This window comes from Grampus griseus (assembly GCF_964374135.1).
Source record: "Grampus griseus genome assembly, chromosome: 14".
Lineage (NCBI taxonomy): Eukaryota > Metazoa > Chordata > Mammalia > Artiodactyla > Delphinidae > Grampus > Grampus griseus.
Window position 1 is genome coordinate 72,169,460 of NC_139008.1, and position 25,026 is coordinate 72,194,485.

The window sequence follows — 25,026 nt, forward strand, 5'->3', positions numbered from 1 at the left end:
GCCCAAAATCTCTAGCCTTACTGGTGGGTTGATACCAGACCCTCAGGGGAAGAATGATATAACAAAAGGACAGTATAGACTCAGAAGAACCTCAAACCAAACTCATAATTTTCAGGATAAAGTTGGTACTCCTCTTAGTCCATGAGGCCCTCCGTGAGCTGCACTTGTGTCTTTCTCAGTCCTCCCCACTTGCTTTCCCCCGAACTTCCTCTTCCCATCCAACTAGACCACTCCTGCTACCCCAAGTATATGGTGCTACTAAGCTCCCTCCAGCCATGCACATGCTATTCCCTGCCTGCAGAATGCCCTTCTGACTTAAATAGGAGTTCAGAGCCCAGCAGGGGATCACTGCTGTTTTTTGCCTACTCAGCATCCCTCCCTCTTCTAGAAATATAAACACATTGTGGGGAAACTTATCCATGAGGTCTAATTAGAGCCAATCCCACCATCTTTTCCAACAGAGAGGTGAGCATGAAATTGTGTGGGACTAATCCAGGAAACTCAATACTTAATGCTAGGAGAGATCAGGCCTCTTTAAAAGCTGCACGGAAGACATAAAGAGAGCTTTGGGCCTTTGATGGTCATCTTGTCCCCACTCTATTTGAGAATGGAGCCAAGAAGTAAACCACAGAAGTGGGGTGAGAGGTGAAACTGAGTCATTTCTTGAGCCCCTTGATGTAGACAATGTTGATACTTTGCGCAGCTCCCCGCTACCAGACTGTGCAGCCATCTGTAAGTGTTGACTATAACTGTGATTGCTAACATCTCACAGTTGAAATCTTCAGAGAATTACCCTCAGCCAAAGAGAGTCACTTTGCCCCATTTCAGAGACACCACACAGCCAATGATGGACTAATATGGGAGTACAAAAGGCTGGGCCCCTTGCCTTAGAATGGGACAGCACTGTGACTTTATTCACACTCCAGAGCTCCCCATGAGGTCTGGCTGAAGCTCAATTCCTGCTGAAACAGTAGTCTTCTGGGCTCTTTCTTCTGCTCTATCCTGCTTACAGATTCACTCCCCTGCAACTCCTCTCCAGAGTATTATCTCAAGAACTCACTTGCACAAGAATCTGCATTGCATGCTCTGCTTCTAAGGAACCTAACCTAAGACCCCTAGATCAAGCCATGCCTGAAGATAGAACTATGGACTGCACAGCCCCAAGAGCCACAGATTCACTTTTTTACTTAAGCTGGTTGGAACTGAGTTTCTGACAGTTGTATTTGACCTTGGAGATCTACTAATTTAATGAAAAATAAACAATCATGTGGCATTCCTTATTCTCAATCTCACTTTCATCATCAACTGAGAGTGAGGTAATCCTGTAGGCTGCTGGCTCCAGGCTAGCCCACGCAGGCAGACACTCCCACACCCAACACCCCTGTGCTACCAACAGAAACCGTCACACCTCCCCACACGTCTTGGGAACTTTATTCAGTGCCTGATTCTAAAAAGGGTTGCCAGATCGGGCCAGATTTCAACTGCAATAAAAAGGACCAACTGCTTAGTCTCTCTTTGGTCTGTGCTGAATACAAATAAGGCTTGTATTTGTAATAAACGTCTAAAGAAAAACTGCTTCAGTTCCTGGCTTTAGAGAGTTGCACACCTTTCAAGGATTCTTGCATCTGACTGTTACAATGCAGAGATTGCTGGCTACTTGGATCTGTCCTGAAACCCTCCAAGATGTTGGCACTGTACAGTGTTAGAAAATTATGGTGTTTTGCTGCATGGCCACAAAAAGAAGGATTAAACACAAAGTGGGGTTTAATAAATAAAGTTGAAGGTTGCTGAGCAGAACGAGGGCCCACTCTCCATCCCTATGGCCAAAGCCTTGAAAAGTCTCAAGTGAATTACATACACCCCAAACTCCAGACCCACCCCTCCCCAGCCTTTTCAGTCCTTATCTCTTCAAGATGTGCTGTTGCAAGTGATACAGGTTTTAACTAGTGTTGTGGATTTCACTTGACATGAAGTATAGTTGAGACTTCTCATTCAACTGGTATATGTGTATTAAAGCTACAATTAAGGGACCTCCCTGGTGGTCCAGTGGTTAGGACTCCGAGTTTCCATTGCAGGGGGCACGGGTTCGATCCTTGTTTGGGTAACTAAGATCCCGCAAGCCAGGTGGCATAGCCAAAAAAAAAAAAAAGCTACAGTTTAGTGAGACATGTCCCCAGTTCCTATAAAGTAGTTAAATCATTATTATCATCCCCATTTTACAAAAGAGAAATCCTGAGCACAGAGAGGTCAGACAACCTCCCCAAGGCCACACTGCCAGGAAGTGGCAGAGCTGAGATCTGAACAGAGGCCTCTCTGAATCCAAAGCCTATGTTCATGGAGCTATACTGCCTCACGTGTCAAAGAATAGAACGTGGATTTAGCCTTTCTTTACTTTAAAAGTTTGATAACTTTTTATGGGACACTGTGAATAAAATTGATTTTTTGTAGTAAATATTTCCTTCTAAGATGAGCTTTTTAAAGTCATGGCGGCCAGGGGACTCCAGGGCCGGAGTCGGCTTCACTCTGTGGCTGGCAGGCAGGATGCTTGCTTGGGGTCCCCTACATGGTGCATGCTTGGAGCCGAGCTGCCTCGTGACCTCAGACAGGGATGCAGGGCCCACAGCTTCTGCCACCCCTGTGACATCCCTCTCTAAGCCCCCACTTCCTCATCTGGAAAATGGGGATCATAACGCCTTCCTGGGAGTCCGTTTTAAGAGTTAAACAACATGGCGAGCAGGCAAGATCTTAGCACAGGGTCTGGTATATAAAAGCTGTTCAGTCATGTTTGTTTCCGAATCTGAATGGATCCAACACACTCCATTTACAGATGAGGACACTGAGGCCCAGAGAGGGACAGGGACTTGCCAAGGTCACACAGCAAGTCTGGCTGGAAGCACTGCTGTCTCTAAGCCTAAGGCTTCTTCCCCTCCATCTTATGTCCTACTTCCTGAATCTGGGGCAAAGTGGCTCTGTCTCCACTGGGCCACACTACAGGGCATGCTGACGCCTCCCTGGGAAGGTGGTACATGCACAGACCTGCAGCTGACCTGTGTCTGAAGAAGACAAGCTAGCACAGGGGGGCAGGGGGCAGGGGCCTCCATGAGCAAGAATCTCCCTGCCTTCTTTCTTCTGGGTAGGGGCTCCGACTGCCTCCTGCCATGTGACCAGCTTACATGTCCCCTTCAACCTGAGCTGAGGGCAGGTACCTGGGTGGGGCTGGGGAGACAGGAGCAGGGCATCCCCCTTTGGGTGGCAGGGGGAGAGGGAGGCAGGTTGGCATCTCCCAGAGGCAGGGGCCGGTCAACCGACACTAAACAGGCCACTTCACCCCGAAGCCCCGGATGTCCCGTGAGACACACAGCCCCTGGCTCCTTCACACATGTTCATCATTTTTTTCAAACCAGATTGTCCATGGGTCTGAGCCCAAGGGGAGTCACAACCCTCAACCCCTGTTCCACAGGCGCTGCCCAAGTAGGGTTCACGGAATCCACACCTTCCCGCTCTGTCTCCACTGCCCTCTCCTCCACCATCCCGGCTCAGACCTAATCTCATTCCTGACTCAACTTTCTCTTCCTTCCATTTAAAATCGTGCGCAGGGATGTGAGTTTTGGAGCCCCGTATAAATATGTGCTTTAGAATTAAACTGCTTCAGCAGTTCTCGACAATGATTTCTCAGAAATTAAGCCCGGACAATTTGTTTGGCTGGAGCAGAACATCTGAAAACATGCGTGATGGAAAGGCGGTGAACGTGCCCAGAACCAAGCGGCTTCGTGAACATCCGCTCCTCGGAGGCCGCGAGGCTCCGCGGGAACATGCTGCCCCCTGGCCGCGCTCGGGGTTAGTGCCGCCCGGAGCTTGGGATTTCACACACCCTCCAGGAAACAAGACGTCCCAACTCCTGGACCCCTACTGTGCGCGAGCCCCGCCCCAGAGCGCATCCCTTCACTCTGAGCAGACCCGGGAACTCCAACAGGTGGAAGTAAACCTGTGAACGAGGAAAAGAGGTGGGATTGATTTTTTTTTTTTTTAATCGATGTGTCTGGGAGAGCAGGCTCTGTGCAGCAAGAGATTAAATAGGAATGCAGCACTGAAGCATGCTACAGCACGGAGGAACCTCAAAGACATTACCCAGAGTGAAGGAAAAGGCCATATAGGTGAGATCCCATTTATATGAAATGTCCAGAATAGGCAAATCCCTAGAGACAGAAAGTAGATTAGTGGTTGCCAGGGGCTGGGGGGAGGGAGAAGGGGGAGTGATTACTAGTGGGGTTTCCTTTCGGGATAATGAAAATGTTCTGGAACCAGGTAGGGGTGATGGTTGTACAACACTGAATGCACATAATACCGCAGAATTATACGCTTCAAAACGGTTAAAATAATGCATCTTACATTATGCGTATTTTACCACAATAAAGAAAGAGATCACAAAAGAACCTCAACTCTCATGTCTTGCCCTGAGTCCCTGCCCAGCCCCACCTCGAAGTTCTCCTGGACATTTCTGAGCAGCCCCAGAGGGTGTTCTTTGCTGCCCTGGGGTGTCTGCCAATCCCCTCTTCCGGGACCAGGCTGGCTGCATCGAGCCATCTGCCCCTGCCCAGGGCTCGCCCAGCTCCACCTGGCTCTGTGGGGCATCTGACGTGGGAGGGGGCTGGCGTCTGCACAGACAGTATCAGCTCCACACCCTGTAGGAGCGATCGGCATGAAAGCTGCAGACTTCAGGGACCCCAGCCCGTAGGCTTTCCAAGGGGTCTTAGTACAGCTTACTTTTCCAGAAAGCTAGGAATGGCCCAAGAGTGGGGCTGGGGTCCTGCTCAGTGACAGACACTGCGTTGGGCTCAGAAGCTCCTCTCTAGTTTGGTCCACCATCTCCAAGCCAGACTTGTGGGTCTGGAACACATCTTCCCAGGGCATCCTAGAACGCTTGTGTTGATAGCACCCTGGCAGCCTACCCCACCCCCATCTTCTGGACACGTTGAATCCCAGGTGCTTGCTCCATGTGTTCAGCTCAAGTCTATCATTTAATCCTCATGCATATATGAAGCACAGATTATTCTTTCCATTTTATTGCTGGTGAAACTGAGGCTCAAAAAATAATAATAAGAGCCACACAGGAAGTCAGTGCCTGGTCTGTCCAACTTGTCCCCAGACCCTAGCTGCCTCTAGGGGCTGGATTCCTATAACACAGCAGGGATCAGAGTCAGAGAGCCCCGCAAGAGCAATGGAGGACCTCTCCCGCCAGCCTGGGAGCTCTGAGAGGGCAGGCAGTGGGCAGACTCATCTTTGGTGCCCAAGGCCAAGCACAGAGCCCCTGAGGTGCAAACAGCAGTGAGTGCTGGCTCAGATTAACTGGGCACTGGCCTCACTGAGGCTGAGATGACAGAACTGGCCTGGAAAATGACAACTGGCTTGAATCTTTGCTTAGAACTTGAGATAAACGTTGGAGGTTGGGTATCTTACCTGCTTCATTTTTTTTTTTCTCTCTCTCTCTCTTTTAGGCTCTGGTACTGTACCTTTCTCTCTCTCTCTCTCTCTCTCTCTCTCTCTCTCTCTCTCTCTCTCTCTCTCACACACACACACACACACACACACATCCACTGTCAGCTTTCCAGACAATCGTTACAGAACAAGGCATTCACCTCGATGGTCCCCTACGTGCTCCCCACCCACTGCAACCTGGAACAGTCTAACTGTTCTAAAAGGGGCTGGAGAATTGCTCAGAATCCTGGGATTCAGCCTTAAACTGTTACGATTCATTTTCGCCCACACTCATTGAGTGACAGAATCAGGTTTCAGGAAGGTCTTGCCAGGTAGGGGTGGTGGGCCAAACCTAACAATGGAATTCAGAAAACTATGAATCGCACACTCGGCTCAAACAGTGCTCATGGATCAAAGGACGAGGTGTGACATTCAGTGGATTCACGGTGTGACTTGAACATGTCTTATTTTATGCTGGGCCACATGAACACAGTGTAGTGCTAGGACAAGGGAGGTGTGAGGGCCCATCTCCCACACATTGTCCAGAGCCTGCTGAGGTCCTGTGAATAGAGTTCTGTACCCACTTCCAAGAGGAGCAAACTGGAATCTTTCTAGATGGATCAGCCCCTTACTCTTTCCCTCAAACGACTCTGGATCTCCTTACATCCACACTCAACTTCTGGCATCATTGCATCCTCAGACTCCCAAGAGAGAAACAACGGAAGGAACCCTGGCTTTGACTGCCTCCCTCACCTGCCATATCTGTGTAACCAAGCGCCATCCATTCTACCTCCTGAGCACCTCCTCTGCCCTCCCTCTTTCCAGCCCATCTGTGTCTTACATCGACATGTCCTCCTAACCTGGTTCCCCGCCCTCATTTTCCCTTCTTCATACTATGTTTAACTCCCTCGTCCCATGCCCCTGAAAGTCATCTCTGGCACCAACCGTGCACAGGATACAGTCCAAACAGCCCAGTGGGACACTGTCTTGCCAACCCTCCCGGCCTCCTGTCTCTCCCTCTCTGCCTCATCATGTCCTAATCTCATGCTGGGGAATCCATCTTTCTTCTTTGTCTTTGAAGGTGCCATTCCCTCTGACAAAAGCACCACTGATCTGTTTCCCACCTGTAGAACTCCCATTCACCCTTCAAGGTCAGGCTCAGCCCTCCCTTCACAAGCAGAGTGGTCCCTCTCTCTTCCAGGCTCATGGAGCTCCAGTATCACACTACCCCGGACCTGTGGATGCATCTCTCTCCTCCCCTGGACTGTGAGATCCTTGAGGACAGGCTCTGCGTCCCATTCCTCTCATGACCCCCTGCACCCAGCGCTGAGCCTTGTGCACCGTACTCATCAGCATGTTCTTAGAATGAAGAGATGCATGGATGGATGCATGGTGGCTGCGTGGACACGTGGCTGGGTGCATGGATGCATGGCTGGGTGCATGGACGCCTGGCTGGGTGCATGGATGCATGGCTGGGTGCACGGACGCGTGGAGAGATGATCACTGTCTGTGATCAGCTTCAGCATGGCTTTGGGCCACCTCCGTCCACCTTCCGCTCAATGAGCACAGGCTCCAGAATGGACATGAGTTGAGAGTGTGAATCTGCCATTCCCTTCGTTGGTCTCTGTCCCCTTGAACCTTTCAAGTGTGGGCAACTCTCTGCACAGATTAGGATTCCACGGTTTGAAGAAACGTGTTTCTTCATCCAAGGTCCTTGAACCAGCGACCTCTTCCAGCCCTGGAGGAAGAACAGCTGTGTGGGATCCACCCAGAGGCTTTATTCTGGTCTGCACTGAGAGACCTTCCTAAGAGGTCATAGCAGGTTGGGTCACAGCAGTCTCTGAGACAGAGAGTAGAAAATGCTCCTGGGTCGCTCCCTACAAAGGCAGCAGGTCTGAACAGAGAGAGAAGCTGGATGCAGTAAAAAGCCTCAGCTGACTCCATGGGCTGCTCTGAAGACAGCCCTTCAGAGTGGCTCCAAGTTAGGGTTCCATCTACACTTGTCAGTACAGGCTGCCCTGGGCAGGGGTCATGACCTAGAGGGAGGTGACTGTCTTCAGCCGATGCAGTCCTGCAGAGCACCAACTGCCCAGGGCTGACAGCCCACAGCACCCACGGCAGCCGGGGGGTTAGTCCTTCAGTCCTGCATGGGGATCTGGGCAGCACGTCAGAGGACCCCCAACCATCCACATGGCTTCCTTCATGCTCCTAGGAGCCCTGCTAACGGCACGCCTACACGTTGCTCAGCAACCTCACCACAGTGTCAGATCTCCTGTCCCCAGAGAATGCTCCCAACTCAATAACCTCGGTGATCCATCCCTGTATTTCTCTCTCTTGACCCAGCGCTCTCACAACTCAGTCCCATACGTACTCACTGGGCTCCCCGGGGCACATGCTAACTAGGTCCTGCAGCATCTTTGGGGGCATACAGACCTTCCTTGACTTATGATGGGATTATGTCCACATAAACCCATTGTGAGTTGAAAATGCATTTAATACACGTAACCTACTGAACATCATAGCGTAGCCTAGCCCACCTTAAACATGCTAAGAACATTTACATTAGCCTACAGCTGGGCAAAATCATCCAACACGAGGGCTATTTTATGATAAAGTGCTGAATATCTCATGTAATGTATTGAATACTGTACTGAAAAAGAAGAACAGAATGGTTGACTGGGGGCTGCCCAGTGTCAGGAGAGAGGATCGGACACCATATCGCTAGCCCCGGGAAAGATCAAAATTCAGAATTCGAAGTACCGTCTCTCATGAATGCATGTGGCTTCTGTACCACTGTAAAGTCAAAAAAATAGTCTTAGCAGTCGGGGACTATCTGTGTTCTATTTGCTCCATCACCAGGCATAGCACGTTCCCACTGGGTTAAGTTGAGACTTAACCCTAGTTGTGGCCTCTGGCCAGGAGGAGAGGTGGGGGCAGATCCTGAGAGGCACAGAAGGCCTTGCAGGAGGCTTCCGCATCATCTCCAGGCAGGATGGGGCGGGGGGCAGCGCTAGTGGTCACTTCTGCAGACTCAGATAGTTTAGGGGAATCTGGGAATTCAAGATTCTGGGGGTGCATTCACACAAATGCTCCTGTCCCATGTATCAGAGGGACTAAGCTGGGCATCTGCTGCTGCTCTCATGACGAAGCCCTGGGCCTGGGCCTCAGCTTCGTCTGCCCTCAGGTTTAAGAGATGGGAGTTCCTTTCCTCGTTAGCAAGGAGGGCCTCTGGTTCTCACACCTTGCTTTTATTTGCCCATTAATCACTCAAAGTCTTTCCTTATCTGTTTCCAATGTGTCCACTGAGCTGAGCAGCAGCCGTCCAATTCCTCTGAGTTTATAGATACCACTTGTCCCCATTTCTCGAACTCCTGATACCTTGCATCACCTGGTGCTTCCCTTCCTCGGAATACCATCCCAGCTCACCACTGGTGAAGGTTTTCACTCAGTCGCTGCTACCTCATGTCAGGGGCTCTCCAAGCCTCACCTACTACAATCCTTATTGCCAGTTGGACAGCAGGTGATCCAACGCCAAAATCCCACCTTCACACTTGCTTTCTCAGACCACTCCTCGTACTGTCTGTCCCAGTTTAGGTGCCTCAGGCAGTGGATTCTGAGATGGAGCTGAGGCCACAGGCTCTAATTCTCAGGCTCTGCCTCCAGACCCTGGGTAGATTAGTCAAGATCAAATTAGCGACTGTAAAATGTTTATACATAGTAGCTCAAACCCACTACAAATTTATTTTCTCTGCACATAAAGATAAAAGGGGTGTTTTGGATCCGTGGATGGCTCTCCTCCAAGTGGTGATTCAGGGATCCAGGCTTCTTTTCTTTTGTGGATAGAAACCATCTTCATCGTGTAGCTTCCAAGATCGTCATGCTCCCCTGTGGGGCATAAATGGAATGAGCACGGAGGACACAGATGGGAGGTTTTTATGGGCCTGGCCTGGAAGTGGTACCTATCGCTCCATTAACATTCCATCGGCTAGAATGAGTTCCGTGGTCACACCCAACTGGAAACGAGCTTGGGAAACGTGATCTAGCTATGTGCCCAGAAAGAAAAGAGAACTGGCTGGGCCAACAGCAAGCCTATGTCTGTAACATTCAAGAAGCTGAAACTTTCCATTCTGGTATGAAACTAGAGTAACATTAGGGATCTTGCTCTGACCTGAACTCAGCAACGATGCTAAAGTCACGTGAAGTCATATGAAGTCATTCCAAAACTCTTGGTTTTAAATGCCAGCTTCCCTCTCTGCAGTCTAGACCTTCTAGATCCCACATCCTTCTCTAAGCTTCCCACTAAAGCCTCCCTTACTGTATCCATCCCGTGACCAAGGGCATCAACTACAAATAACATATGTAAGATTTAGCCCAACAGCAGAGGAGGAAGACATGATGAAATTTTGACTCAAGACCCAAGCAGCATCCTTATCTCCAGGAGAAAACCACAATAGCTTATTTCTTTACTTCTTCAGTCTCTTACAGGAGCTATGACAGTTTCTTACAATTATTTTTAAGATGCAAACACTCCAAGGATCAGCAGTGGACAAGTTAATGAGAAATACAATTGTTGCTGTTAGAAGTAAAGAGCTGATTGTGATGAAACGTGAAGAAATTATTGCATTTATCTGGGGTTTGTCAGTTTAAGTACAGGAAGTTAATGTTGGGGAAACACAAATGGTCTTTGAACCAAGTGAATAATGCAGCTGCTTCTTCCTGATATTTTTTATAACTGTTATTGAATTAAATACGCATAAGTTCAAAAGCCCCTAAGATAATGCATTGAGAATACCTTCTGGGAATAAGTCATACCACTTGAATTTTGAGATGCCAATTTAAGCCTACCTATTTAAATCCCTTTCCTCCAGTCTGTCGATGGAAATGAACAAAGAAATCTAGAAATTTGTCATCTTAGAAAACAAGGCTGGTGCTCTCAACAAGCCAAAATATTCATGGAATGTCTATGGGACATAGTATAGGCAGCATCAGATCAAGGAAAATACTGTCCACTCACAATGCAAAATAAGCGAAGGAAAAAACCCGTCCAGAAAGGAGGCAGGGTAGATCTCTGATAGAACCAGAGTCCCTACTTTCTCCCCCCACCAACAAAGAAAGAAAGAAACTCTCAGAGTGTTGGGAGCTAGAGATAAAGGTGAGATGTGAGATGTTAGGCAAAGAGCAAATTTCAACCCCATAGGAGGTATGGGTACACAACAAGTGCAGAGGAAGTGCAGAGCACAGGCATGGTCAGGGCCCTGCCTGTGTCCTCTCGGCTCTTCTTTCCCTGAGTGCCGGCCTGACTTCCAACACCACAACCGGCATTGTTCTGCCTGAGGCCTCTCTCTGACCACCAGGGCCAGCTCTGTCCATGTAAGGTGAACCAGAAGGATCAAGTCCCTGGAAGCTGGGAGTATATAAATACCTCTGCTCCCTCACCTCTCAGGTAGGACACCTCTGAGGCACATGCTCTCCACTGGTTCCCAGAGTTTCCTGGTGGGAATGAGCTGCAGGTGGCCCTAGAGGTAACCTGCTTGGTTACGTACCTTGTATTGGCTGCCTTTCCTTCCCTAACTCACTCCTTCACTTCCCGTGTCAGGTGTGTCCTCAAGTTACCTTTCAAATAAACTGCGTGCACTTAAGTTTTTATCTCAGGATCTAGGGAAACCCACACTGAACAGGGAGTTAACTCCAGACCCTCTGAAGGTGCGGGTGGTGGGTTAAATCAAGTGGGGTCATTGCCACAGTGGGGTCCTAGAGTGGGCAGCAGAGCCCACGAGGAATAAGGGCTATTGTCTTAGCTAATGTCAAACTAATATGAACATAGGAAAGGATCCACCCAGTGGGGGCACCTCTTTAAATGCCTTCACCCCACCACACACACACACACACACACAACTAGACTCTACTTCTCTCTCTCTCTGGGGAACATTTGAGCAGAGACCCTTACAATAGCTGACAGAACCCATCTCAGTCTTGGACAAACATGAATCTCTCAGTGAATGAGAAAATAAAGAAAAATCATCTATCATAAGAAAAGATTTGGTGGTGAAAACAACCGCCCAATTCTGCAGATGTTTTCCTGAATCTACAGTTGAAAAACCATTAGGAAATCTCTCCTAAATGTATGCAATAGGATCCAAAAACACACGGCAAGATGTTAACACTAGGGGAATCTGGAGGAAGGGGATATGGAAACTCTGTAATGTTGAATATCTTTGCACCTTTTCTGTAAATCTAAAATAAAATATAAAAACAAGACTAAATAAAACAAACATGGCATCTATGAAGGAAAACCTCTGAAATCAGAAAATACTTTCAGTAGGAGAAGCAAATGTGATGATTAAAATATCTAAATGTAGTGGAGGCCAAACAATGGCTTTAGATACCACCAAAATCTAAATTTGTCATTTGGAAGATCAGTGTGAGTAAGTGATTTCCTCCAACTGAGAGGAAAGGGAGGAAAAGATGAATATGAGATAAGACAGGAGAAATGGAGAATGAATCCTGAAGGCTCAGTTCAGCTCCAATTTGGAATTCTAGAAGGAGTGAACAGGACAGATGGAGGAGAAGCAATAATGAAGGAAATAACAGAAGGAAAATTCCCTCAAATGTAAGCAATGGACCAGCTCCCGAGGATGGTATGTGAGTAAGTGCTGGCAGGAAAACCTGCAGTGAGCAGTGCCATGGACAGGGGCCGAAGCTCAGCCCCCAGGCCATGCCTGAGCCCCTTGGCATCTGCCCAGGAGGACATGGCAGAGAAGAAATGCAAAAAGCACTGACTTGTCTGCAGTTGCAACACAACAAATCCAAGCTATGGAAAAGTCCAAGACGCCTGGCATTGCTCCCGGTGACCTGAGCATTTGCATAGTTCCAGGACATCTGAGGAGAACAGAGAGGAATCCTGTTCAGCAGGTCTGCACAGCTCTGGGAGATTAACAAAGCTAAGGCAGCCTTGGAGGGGATTTTTCTTAAGGGTGGGGATGGGGGTTAGAGTTAGGTCCCAACGCCATGTTTTCTCATACCCTCCCAGTTGCCCTGCCTCCCAATGCCTTCCCCCGCCTCTGCCACTCCATCCCTCTCCCTATCCAGGCTGGAAAGTGCAAATGACTCTGGACTCATCCTGTTAGCCCTTGGGTTTATTTGGTCTCCAGATGATGAATTGTTATGACTGGCATCTCCATCCATATATATGGATATGACTGAGATTTTGTCGGTATCTAAATCCATTGTTTGGCCTCCACTATATTTAGATATTTTAATCATAATATTTGCTTCTCCTACTGAAAGTATTTTCTGATTTCAGAGCTTTTAATTCGTAGATGCCATGTTTGTTTTGTTTAGTCTTGTTTTTAGATTTTATTTTAGATTTACAGAGAAGGTGCAAAGATATTCATTATTACAGTTTCCATATCCCCTTCATCCAGATTCCCCTAGTGTTATATATATATATATATATATATGTCCTTTCCTCTCCATCCTCACAGCCTCACCCCAAGTCCAAGCCCCTGGACTACTTAACATACCCCACCCACATGGTCTTCATGCTACCAACCTAAGAAACTCAGTAGCCCAACACTTGGACCAAACCAGGTGTTGCAAACTCAGATGCCCACATCTGAGTGGGCATGTGTGAAGCAAGCAGGGTTGACAATAGGGAGCAGTGGAGACTGTAGTAAACTGGAGAGTAAGTGCTCTGTCCAAAGGGAACAGTCATTACTCACCTCCAGCCCCTTGTTTCCCATGGGAACATTGACACAGAGAGGCCAGATCTTCGAGTTTAAAGAAAAAACAGAAGTTCAGACTATTTTGGTGATAGCTCCTAGTTTTTAAAAGTTGGCAATTAACTCAATATTTAAACACTCTGAGACTTTTTTTTTTTTTTTTTTTTTTTTGCTGTATGCGGGCCTCTCGCTGTTGTGGCCTCTCCCGTTGCGGAGCACAGGCTCCAGAAGCGCAGGCTCAGCGGCCATGGCTCACGGGCCCAGCCGCTCCGCAGCGTGTGGGGTCTTCCCGGACTGGGGCATGAACCCATGTCCCCTGCATCGGCAGGCGGACTCTCAACCACTGCACCACCAGGGAAGCCCGACTCTGAGACTTTTAAAATCTGTTTTGGTCTCTGTTGTATCTATAACACCTACTCCTCAAAATTATACTTGAAAGTTAAATGTTGCACCGATGCTGACAGACAAGCAGGCATTCAATCTGCAAATTCTTCATTGAAGAATCTTGTCTAATCTTCATACAGTGGAGTAGATATTATCATTTGTGCTTTAGAGATGAGGAAACTGAGCTCAGAGAGGAGAAGACGCTTGCCCAAAGTCACGCAGCCAGTGCCGGTGCTGCGATTTAGATCCAGTTCTCTCCGACCACGCTCCGCCACTCAGGAAAGCAGGGCTCCTGAGTTCTGGTCCCAGCTCTGTCCCCATCAACCTGTAAGTTCTTGGAAAAGCCATCTTCAACACATCCTTGTCCCACAAACCCACCCTGAGCCTCTCCAAGTTCCCTGTTTGGTTTCCCTGAGTTTTTCTGCCACTAGCCCAGTCTCATTCTCTTCCCCTGAACTCTGAAATGGCCTCCTATTTGGTCTCCCTGCCTCCATTGCCTCTCCCTTCATTAGTGTCTCTAGAATCCTGCCAAATATTATGCCCTAAAAGGCTTACAAGACTTTCAAGAGAGGTGAAGGCCACCCTCCAAGGCCTAATACTTGAGTTCCCTTCATATCTGGTGTGACCCACCTCTCAAACACTACTGGCCCAAGTGTTCCACAGCCAAGCTCTGCAAACCTCTCACCATTCCCTAAATGCACCGTGTTTTCACACCTCTTTGCCTTTACTAGGCTGTTCTCTTACCTACAGTACTTTTGCTTCAGAGAAATTTGGAGAACTCCTATTCAGCTTTAAAGAACTGGCTTAAATGATCCTCTAGGTGAGAATATCCCTAAGACTTTCAGGGTCATCCACAGCTTTCCCGGTGGCCTCCTAGTCCCTGTTAATGCTTCCAGCAGAGCAGCATACCTCACCTTGCGTCACAGTCATGCACTCATCTGTCTGCACCCTCAACTAGATGGCTCTTTCTTTGTCTTCTTCCCTATGACTGTCGCATGTCTAATGAAGCCCTGTCTTTCAACATGGATTTAACAAATAACTTGTAAATGAACAGTTACAGCTTTACCCTCAGCAGACACACAGAAGAGAGGAATAAAATGTATTTTATAAGTTATTTAATTCTTTCAACAACCCTACAAGTGTGTAATTATATCCATTTTACCAAAGAGGAAATTGACGCTGAGGGAGGTAAATATGCCCAAGATGTGGTAGCTAGTAAGTGGCAGAGCCAGAATTTCAATCCATGTCTGTGAGCTTCTAAAATGCTCGCTGTGTTCATGACACCGTATTTCCCTCTCATGGCAGCCCTTTAAATATTTCCCCGGAGTCTTTTCATCTGGCTCAGCAATCTGAGGTCTTTTAGCTGCTGGTGATATGTTACAGTCATTATTCATCATCACCTTGAAGAGGGTGAAAAAGTTCACCATGGTTCATACTGTTGATTTGATTCCCACACCTGACCTTCTCCTCTGTTTCGCCCAAGGCCCAGGCAATTTGCCTGGCTGCCCCAGGCAAATACTACTGGTTTTAATGGAGATTTGAAGAACGAATGCAGGGAGCTCCATTTACCCCTATCTTCCTCACCAAGAAGAAACATTCGAAAAACGCATAGCAACAGAGATAGAGTCACAGATGTAGAAAACAAACTTATGGTTACCAGGGGAAAGGAGGGAAGGGATAAACTGGGAAATTGGGATTGACATATACACACTGCTGTATACAAAACAGATAACTAATAAGGGCCTATTATATAGTACAGGGAACTCGACTCAGTACTCTGTAATGACCTATACGGGAAAAGAATCTAAAGAGAGTGAATATATGTATATGTATAACTGATTCACTTTACCATACACCTGAAACTAACATAACACTGTAAATCAATTATACTCCTATAAAAATTTTTTTAAAAAGCATAGGCCAAAGGCCATAAATAAACGTTTGATATAATGTAATAAATAAATAAATGAATAAAATAAAAATGCATATCCCTATGACCATCTTCTTTAAGAACAGAGGATAGGATTTGCCTATTCTGTACATTTTATAACGTGGATTCGTACAATGGGTGGCCTTTGTGTCTTTCCAGGGGATGCGGGGCGGGAGGAGTGGACAGGTACAGGGTTGCTTGTGGGGGGGGTGATAAAAGTGTTCTGGAATTAGATAGTGGTAATGGTTGCACAATCTTCTGAATATACTAAAAGCCATTGAGCTGTATGTCTTTTTTTATTGTGGTAAAATATATATAAGATAAAATTTACCAGTTTAACCACTTTTAAGTGTACAGTTCAGGGGCATTAAGTGCATTCACCCCCATCCATCACCAGAATTTTTTCATCTTCCCCAACTGAAACTCTATACACATTCAAAACAAAATCCCCAATCCCCCCTCCTTCTAGCCCCTGGCAACCACCATTTTACTTTCTATCTCTATGACTTTGACTCCTCTAGGTACCTCATGTAAGTGGAATCATACAATATCCGTTCTTTTGTATCTGGCTTATCTCACTTAGCATAACATCTTCAAGGTTTATATATGTTGCAGCATGTGTCAGAATTTCGTCCCTTTTTAAGGCTGAATAATATTCCACTGTATGGATACATCACAGTTTGTTTATCCATTCATCCATAGATGGACATTTGGGTTGTTTCCACATCTTAGCTATTGTGAATAATGGTGCTATGAACATTGCTGTACACATATCTGTTCCAGTGCCTACTTTCAATAATTTTGGACATATAATCCCAGAAGTGGAATTGCTGGATCATATGGTAATTCTATGTTTAATTTTTTAAGGAACAGCCATACTCTTTTCCTGAATCATACATTTTTAAACAGTGAATTCTATGGTATGTGGATTATATCTCAATTTTTTTTAAGTTTAAGCAATACAGAAGAAGTGATGTGAAATGTCCTATAAGACCACTAGCCTGGGCTCTTTAAATCCCACTCCTGGGCATATATCCCGAGAAAACCATAATTCAAAAAGATACATGCACCCCAATATTCATTGCAGCACCATTTACAATAGCTAAGACACGGAAGCAATCTAAACGTCCATCGACAGAGGAATGGATATAGAAGATGTGGTACATATATACAATGGAATATTACTCAGCCATAAAAAGGAATGAAATAATGCCATTTATAGCAACATGGATAGACCTAGAGATTATCATACTAAGTAAAGTAAGTCAGACAGAGAAACACAAATATCATATATCACTTATAAATGGAATCTTTTTTTAAAAACTGATACAAATGAACTTATTTACAAAACAGAAATAGACTCACAGCCTTCAAAAATAAACTTATGGTTCCCAAAGGGGGAATGTGGTGGGAGGGATAAATTAGGAGTTTGGGATTAACATATACACACTACTTTATATAGAACAGATAATCAGCAAGGACCTACTGTATACAGCACAGGGAACTTTACTCAGTATTCTGTAATAACCTATATGGGAAAAGAATCTGAAAAAGGATGGATATATGTATATGTATAACTGAATCACTTTGCTGTACACCTGAAACTAACACAACATTGTAAATCAACTATACTCCAATACAAAATAAAAATTAAAATTAAAAAAACCCGTTATGGTCATGAAAAATCAAAAAGTGTAGGGAGAAAGTTGTAGATTAAAAAAGAATAAAGAGAGCCAACAACAATACCAAAAATAGATGAGAAGGAATGTGGACAGTAGGTCACCCAATTCCTACCCCCAACCCTTTCTTTCCTATCTTCCTGTACTGTAAACGCTAGAAGGGATGCAGGGGAGGTACTCAATTTTATAGGCCCTCTTGCAGCTCAAGGTGGACTTGTGATACAGTTCTGGCCAGTGAAAGGTGATGGAAACCTACTGAGAATTTCTGGGAAGGCTTTTGCTTTCCTATCTCTCCCTCCTTTCTGGCTGGAAATGCAGAGATGAAACTGGAAATGGAGCAGCCATCCTGCAACCATATGTGTAACGAGCTCAACAACAAAGCAGCGACACACTAAGAACAGAAGAATGGAAATCCGGCCATGAGTCCTTGATGGCATCTTTGATCTGCCACAACAGCCTTGGACTCTCTATCTCTGGACTTCTTGTTACATGAGATTAAAAAAAAAAAAAAAAAAGAATTCTTTAAGCAAGTGACAGAGTTTTCTGTTATTTGCAGCCAAAAGCATTCCCATGCATTACAGGAAGACTTCCAGGAAGATGACAAATTGCTTAACCTGCCTGTACCTCAGTTTCCTCATCCATGAAATAAGAGTAATCATGGGAATTTGATGAAGTAACATCATAGGGTTGATGTGAGGACTAAAGTAGTTACTACTCGTAAGGCATTTAGACCAGAGCTTACATACGGGAACCCAATACATGTTAGCTGTTATTATTGCTGCTACTATTATTATTACTATTACTGATGTTACTGAAGAATGAGTCAATGTTCACAAAACTCCACTCTCTGAAGCCCAACAAACTGATCAAAAGGAACCCAAAGTAGAGATAGAGACTCCAGCGACAAACCTAGGTAACACCTATGAACCCATACTGCAGATGCTGGCTCATGAGATATGGACCAAACCAAAGGAGGACACTGGGAGGCAGTGGAATTTCACTGGGAAGAGCATGGACCCTGGAATCAACTTGACTGAATTCAGCTTCTAGATCTGCAACATATTAGATTGAAATGCTAGGTAAATCACAACCTCTATAAGCCTCTCTTTCCTCATCTGTAAAATGAGGACGATAATAATAGTCCCTAATTCAAAGAGTTGTTGTTAAGATCAAATGAAGTATGTAAAGTGCTTAACCCAGAGCCTGGCTTACAGTAAGCGTGCCAAGTTATCCACCTCTGTATGCATTAGCTACTGACGTTGTTATCTTTGTTATTATCATCTCCAGAATCTTGAGAAAGGCGTTTGATAAATACTTGTTGGAATCATGGCAGATGGACGGACGAATGGATGGATGGATCCATGGATGGATGGATCCATGGTTCAATAGATGGATGGATAAACAGATTCTCTTGGAGGTCAGGGAGTAGGTCTTTACAATCCCCTGCTGGTCTTGAATGCGTTAACAACTTCAGTACACACACAGCCCCATTCATTATAGAACCTGCCTGGGCTCCCCCTTCTGCTTCCACAGAATGAAAAACATACCCTTAATTCACAGCCTCAGTGCACACAGCCCTCCCCACCACCGAAAATCACCTCTTAACAAAACTCTAAAAGGGAAATACATCTTGCTGCTGCTGTTGGAATTATAGGTTGTCAACAGCCCAGCATTAGTGCATATCCCTACACTTTATTTATTTTTAATAGCAAAGGTGCTGGGCCCTTCGATCATGGGGAACCATGCCATCTTTGAATCTCCTTACTGCCGTCTGCCAGGGAAGGGGGCCACCTACCTGGCTCTACCCCAAGCAAGCAGGCCAGCTTCAACCAGACAGCGCTATAAATCATAATTAGCTGTTACCTTCAAACATGGGTGTGGAGGGTGAAGGGCAGAAGCCCACACCAACCTCGGGCACAAAGAGAAACCTCAGCTTGATTCACTGAAAGGTAATTACAGGGACTGGCAGAAGCTGGGGCCGGCTTTACTTTCTACTCGAGAAAAGCTGCAGGAACCTAAAAACTCCACATATTCGAAAATAATCCCTGAACTCCCACTGTGAATTTGTAGGTCGATCACTCATTTCTCCCAAATAAAGAAGTCGGCAAAGTACTTTGCTTCTTTCAGACGGAGGCAAAAAATGAGATACTGCCTTTTCAATGATTCCAAAAGGGGAGGGGGAAGAACACCAGTGTTTATGAAGTGTCTGCTATGCACTGCACTAGACGTTTTATGTATATTTATTCATTTCAGTCACACATCTGTGAGGCTGGCAATATAGTTTCCCCTTTTACAGATGGAGAGACTGAGGTTTTAGGAGTTAGATCATCTGCTCAGGGCACAAAGGTGAGAATGGGATCTGTACCCGTATTTATATGACCCCAAAGCTCATGTGAGCTCCCAGAAGCCCCCACTGGTCATCTTAGTGGTTGGCGCATTTTGTGATTGATGCTCTTCCCTGACTGCCACAGACCTGCCCAGCCGCCCACAATGATGTCCAGTCATGTGGACACTCTGGCCCAGCCAACCAGACGCAGGCTGAGCTGGCCTGCGTCTGCTGCCCACACACCCGACGGAGTCCCAAGGGTGAGAAAGCTGCTCTAGATAAGCTGTCTACATGGTGTCCACGACTGGGCCGTTGAACTCTGCTCCAGGGTTTCACTCCTCTTCCCTGTTGGGACTGACAGTGTAGCTGTGGGTGGACACCTGGACCTAATTCCTACCACCCCAGAACCCCAGGGCTGCCCCAGCCCTCTCTGGGTCCCTGGCTCATGCCCACGTCACCTTTCTTCTCTTTCCCATTGAAACAGATATTTACCGAGTGTGTTGTACGAACCAGGCTCAGTGCCACATTCTAAGGGTCCAGCAGAAAACAAGATAGCCACAGCAATAGCCCTCATGAAGCTGTTAGTCTAGCAAAGGAGGTGGACACTGAACAATCAGAGATCGAACAGGATTGATCTCCAGAATCACCCATTCCACACATCCCGTGGGAACACTGCTGACAGCATCCAGGACCACGGGTTACCTCATGGATTAGCATCCCACGGATTATCTCAGTTTACCCCCCACAAGGCTCTATGAGTTGAGTATTAATGTTTTCCCAGCTTACAGATGGAGAAACTGAGTCCCAGAGAGGCTAAGCCAGTCCAATGGCTCACAGTTAACAAGTGGATGACTCAGGGTCTGAACCCAGGCAGTGTGATTCCAGAGCCCACCCTTAAGGCTGCCCAACAACACGTCCTCATAGGATAGACCTGGGTAGCCAATAGCCTCATTTACTTTGAAAATGAGTTTAAAAGATGACTCAAAAAAAAAAAAAAAAAAAAAAAAGATGACTCAGAGAGAGGCCAGCATACTCATACTGGCCAGACGTCACTTTTAAAACAGCTTGTTTTCACCAGTTGACAGGTGTCCAGGTGGCCCCGAGCACAAATCAGGACTCATTTCTTTGCCAGGAGGGAGAGCTGTGGCTGAGGACAGAGAACAAGCCCTCCCAGCAGCCCTTGGCAGGCCCAATCCGTCTGGCTGGCTGGCGTCCCTAGCAAGAGGCCACAGCTGACTCCCCTCTCCTCCCAGGCCACGGGGAGAGCTGGCCACTGAGTGCAGACTGGGAGCCGTTGATTTCGGCTCTCTCCCTCTCTCCCCGGATCCCAGGAACCCATCACTTACCCACGCACAAGCAGCCCATTCGAAGGATGGATATTACCTTCTGCGCTCACAGCAGAGTCGCACATCTCGATCCAAGCACAGATGGAAGACAAGGGCGTGGGGTTAATTGATCAAGTGGCACCGGCTCCTCTGAGAGGGGTGGCTCGTTTCGCAGATGCGCAGGCCCTTTGCTCGCCAGTCTCCTGTGATTAAACCAGGTCACTAATGCGCTTTTGAGCAACACACATGAACTTATTCATTCAGGTTCGTCTTGTCTCCTGCAAAGTGGTCACCTTGGAATACCCCACTCACCTTCCTCCATTCTGCAAACATGTGTTGAATATCAACCAGACACAAAGCATGTTGCTAGGCTGGGGGCTGGGGGGAGGGTTACAATTCGATGCAATTTGTTTCATCTTAACCAACATTTTTTGAGCACCTACTGGGTACAAGGTCCCCGTGGTAGACAATTGAAATAAGAAGATGGGTCCTACGGTCCAACGTGGGATAGACAGACAAACAAAAGAATGTCCTTCAGGGTGGCAGGGTGTTGGGGGGGCAGGAGGTCAGGGGAGGGTAGAGCACAGGGTGGGGGACAATACAAGACATATGGTGCTAAATACTGGAAGAAATGGTAGTGTGTGTTAAGCTCAAAAAGGCAAGAAATGTCACAATCGCGTTATTTTCTCTAAATCTATCCCAGGTCTCAGCTTACCGAGCTGGCAGGAATTTATACTCCGGGTGCCCTTCTTGTCCCCCAGGATCCTGTGAAGGTCTCAACGGTCTTACAAAGAGCCTCTTTGTGGATGTCCAGTGGTTGTAGGTCCACATTGGTAGCCTTTGTTACGGTTGTTGCCTGAGCCCTTGATGTTCCTTCGTGGCAGATGGCAATGCTGCCTCCGTGCCAAGTTGGGCTCAGGAAACTCTGCCCAGACTGGGAGCCCCAGTGTCAGGGACCCAGCCTCCTTAGAAGCCCTCACAGTCATCCCCTCTGGATCCTGCTACCTCCAGGAATGCCCTTCTCCCAACTGAACCTCAAACAACACGTGCTTCCTAGTCTTTAGGAATACTCTGTCTCTCTCTCTCCCCCTCCCCCATCCCGTTCACCTAGTTCCACTTTATCTCTTCAAAGGCCTCTCTCTCTCCCTCCTGACTTTGCGTTACTCTCCCCGCACCCAGGAAGCCCAGGTTTTCAGGAAAACCAAGAAAGAGACCCCTGTTCAGGCAGCTTCTCCTTTTCATCCTACCATACAAGTGCCCCCTTAGCAAGGGAAGACAAAAAGCCCCTCCGCCTTAGCATAGGGAACTCAAGAGCACACAAAAATTAATGTATTAAGTTATCCCGCCTGTCAAAGGAAGACTCAGACACAAAAGGACTCAGAAAAGAAAATTTTACTTGCAGAGTGCAAGGGAGTCAGGCTTCAGAACGACTGGCTTACCAAACACGAAACACAGCAATTATTTCAAGGAAAACAATTGCCAAGTGACCAGGCTCACCGGGTTTACATTTATCTGCTCATGGAGTGAAAACAGCAACTTTCACACATGATTTTCATAATCGCAAAGGTATCTTCAGAGATAATCATAGCAAAAATCAAAGATAAAATTGTCTTTCTTAGGGAGTCCAGGATTAAGGGAAGTATCCAAGGATTTACTATTTGGGGGACCCTGGTGTTTGGGGGTTGTCTCAGGGTTATGAACCTGTAGCTGTGTTGGTTCAGTGTCTCTTTTTCCGAGGATGCGGTACGTGAAGTGACTGATCATATGGGAAGCCACACGAAGTGGTCATTGGGGCTTCTACACACCGTATGATCAATTGAGAAAACGCAGCAGGCATCCAAACTAGTTGATCAGGGGAGATCATGAAAGAACCAGTGAGAGACCTTAAAGCATGGACAAGCTGGCACGTGCGTGGGGGAGGGTACAGACACAGGGCGTGTTCACCCAGCCAGGCGGCTCACCTTGGAGCGCGCATGGCAGGGGAGGCTGGAGGAGCTGGCGAGGTCAGGCGAGGACCGTGGGTGGGTTTCCCCAGTATCTCGACTGTCCAGACTGTGCCAAGAACAGCAACTCTGTGCCAGTGGCGTCGAATCCTTGAAACACTTGCTGGGCATCGAGGCCATTTAATCCAGCCTCTTCCAACTCAGATGGGAAAACTGGGGCCAGAGAGCTTGGGTGTGTCCCCACAATATCTTCAGTGATAGCATGTTCGGCCTTTGGGTCAGGGGATTGGGGGCAGGGGGTGGATTGTTGAAAAGACTAAAAAGACATTCAGAATCAGGGATGGTCCATCAGGCAAGGACCGACGCGCGGGCAATGCCACTTCCTATTAACATTTCTGTAGAAGTAATTTTAAAGTACAAAGACAAGAGTAAGAGCAAATTTCTTATGCTGTTATCTGCCACTGAAGGCCATTCCCAAGAGAATCCAAACACTCTGAACAGACCGGTTGGCATATGGACACAGCCTCTCCTCTCAGTGGGGTCAATACTCCTTATGACAGTTACACTCTGGAGGTCTTTCTTTGTTCTTACGTATTATTGCTCATTTTAATTAAATATAACAATCCACATTCACTGTCAAATATCTAAACAATAAAGAAGGAAACAGAATAAAAAGTGAGGACTCCCTTTAATAGCTATCCCCAATCTCACTCTCTTCCCCAAAGACAGATAATCTTAGCAATTTAGCATCTACCTTTCCAGATTTTTGCTCTATTCACCAATTTGTATGCATATAAACTCATTTAGAGAAGGGTTTTCCTACTCAAAGCGCACTACACAATATACCCTTCAGCTTTGTCTTTTATCCACTGAGCGTGGCATCACGAGCATCTTTTCATGTCAGATAGCTTGACCTCCTTCTTTCAAACAGCTGCAAATTATGTTGTGTGGGTGCTCCGTAATTGATGTAAATGTTCCTTAGTAATGCACATTTAGAATATCTTCAAGTCTCTTACCAACGTAAATAATGCCACAATGAACCTGTATATCTTTGTACACACACACGCATTATATATATTCTATAGAACAGACTCCTGGAAGTGAAATGCTGATTCAGTGAATATGTATATTTTAGACTCTTGGCATTAGCACAATATGGGAGAGAGATTCATCTTGTACCTCCCTCACTAAACAAGATATTAATGACCTTTTTAAAATGTTTGTCCGTTTGATTACAGAAGACAGTATCACATGTTAATTTGGGCTTTCTTAATTACGAGTAAGGTTGAATTGCTTTTTTTCACTTTTAATAAATTTATTTATTTTGGGCTGCATTGGGTCTTTGTTGCTGCACACAGGCTTTCCTTAGTTGCGGCGACTGGGGGCTACCCTTCCTTGCGTGCTCAGACTTCTCATTGCGGTGGCTTCTCTTGTTGTGGAGCACGGGCTCTGGGCGCGCAGGCTTCAGTAGTTGTGGTGTGCAGGCTTCATTAGTTGTGGCACACGGGCTCAGTAGTTGTGGCGCACGGGCTTAGTTGCTCCGTGACATGTCGGATCTTCCTGGACCAGGGTTCAAACCCGTGTCCCCTGCATAGGAAGGGGGATTCTTAACCACTGTGCCACCAGGGAAGCCCTGAATAACTTTATTTATTTATTTATTTATTTTTTGCGGTACGCAGGCCTCTCACTGTTGTGGCCTCTCCCGTTGCGGAGCACAGGCTCCGGACGCGCAGGCTCAGCAGCCATGGCTCACGAGCCCAGCCGCTCCACGGCATGTGGGATCTTCCCGGACCAGGGCATGAACCTGTGTCCCCTGCATCGGCAGGCGGACTCTCAACCACTGCGCCACCAGGGAAGCCCCCTGAATAACTTTTTATGTGGACCTGTGGTTGTGTCAGTTCATGTCCTCTGAGAAGCAGATGCCAACATGGGATTAGACAAGCAAGAACCTTTTGGGGGAAGTACCCCTGGAGGACAAAGGGCAGTAGGAGGAGGAGGCAGGAAAGGCTTCGGACCAAGTGCAGGGCTGACACTTGTGATAGAAGAGGGGAAGGAAGGATTGGATAGGAAGATCCTCGGACACAGCACAATTCTGAGAAAGTCTCCATCAGGCCACTGGAGACTTTCCAAGAGACTGGTTCAAAAGCCCTACAGTGCTTGGTCACTGGCTGGGAACAGGGGAAGCATGGCCCAGAGTGACCATGGATCAAAAGATGCTCTAGCTTGAGGCTATCAATCACTTC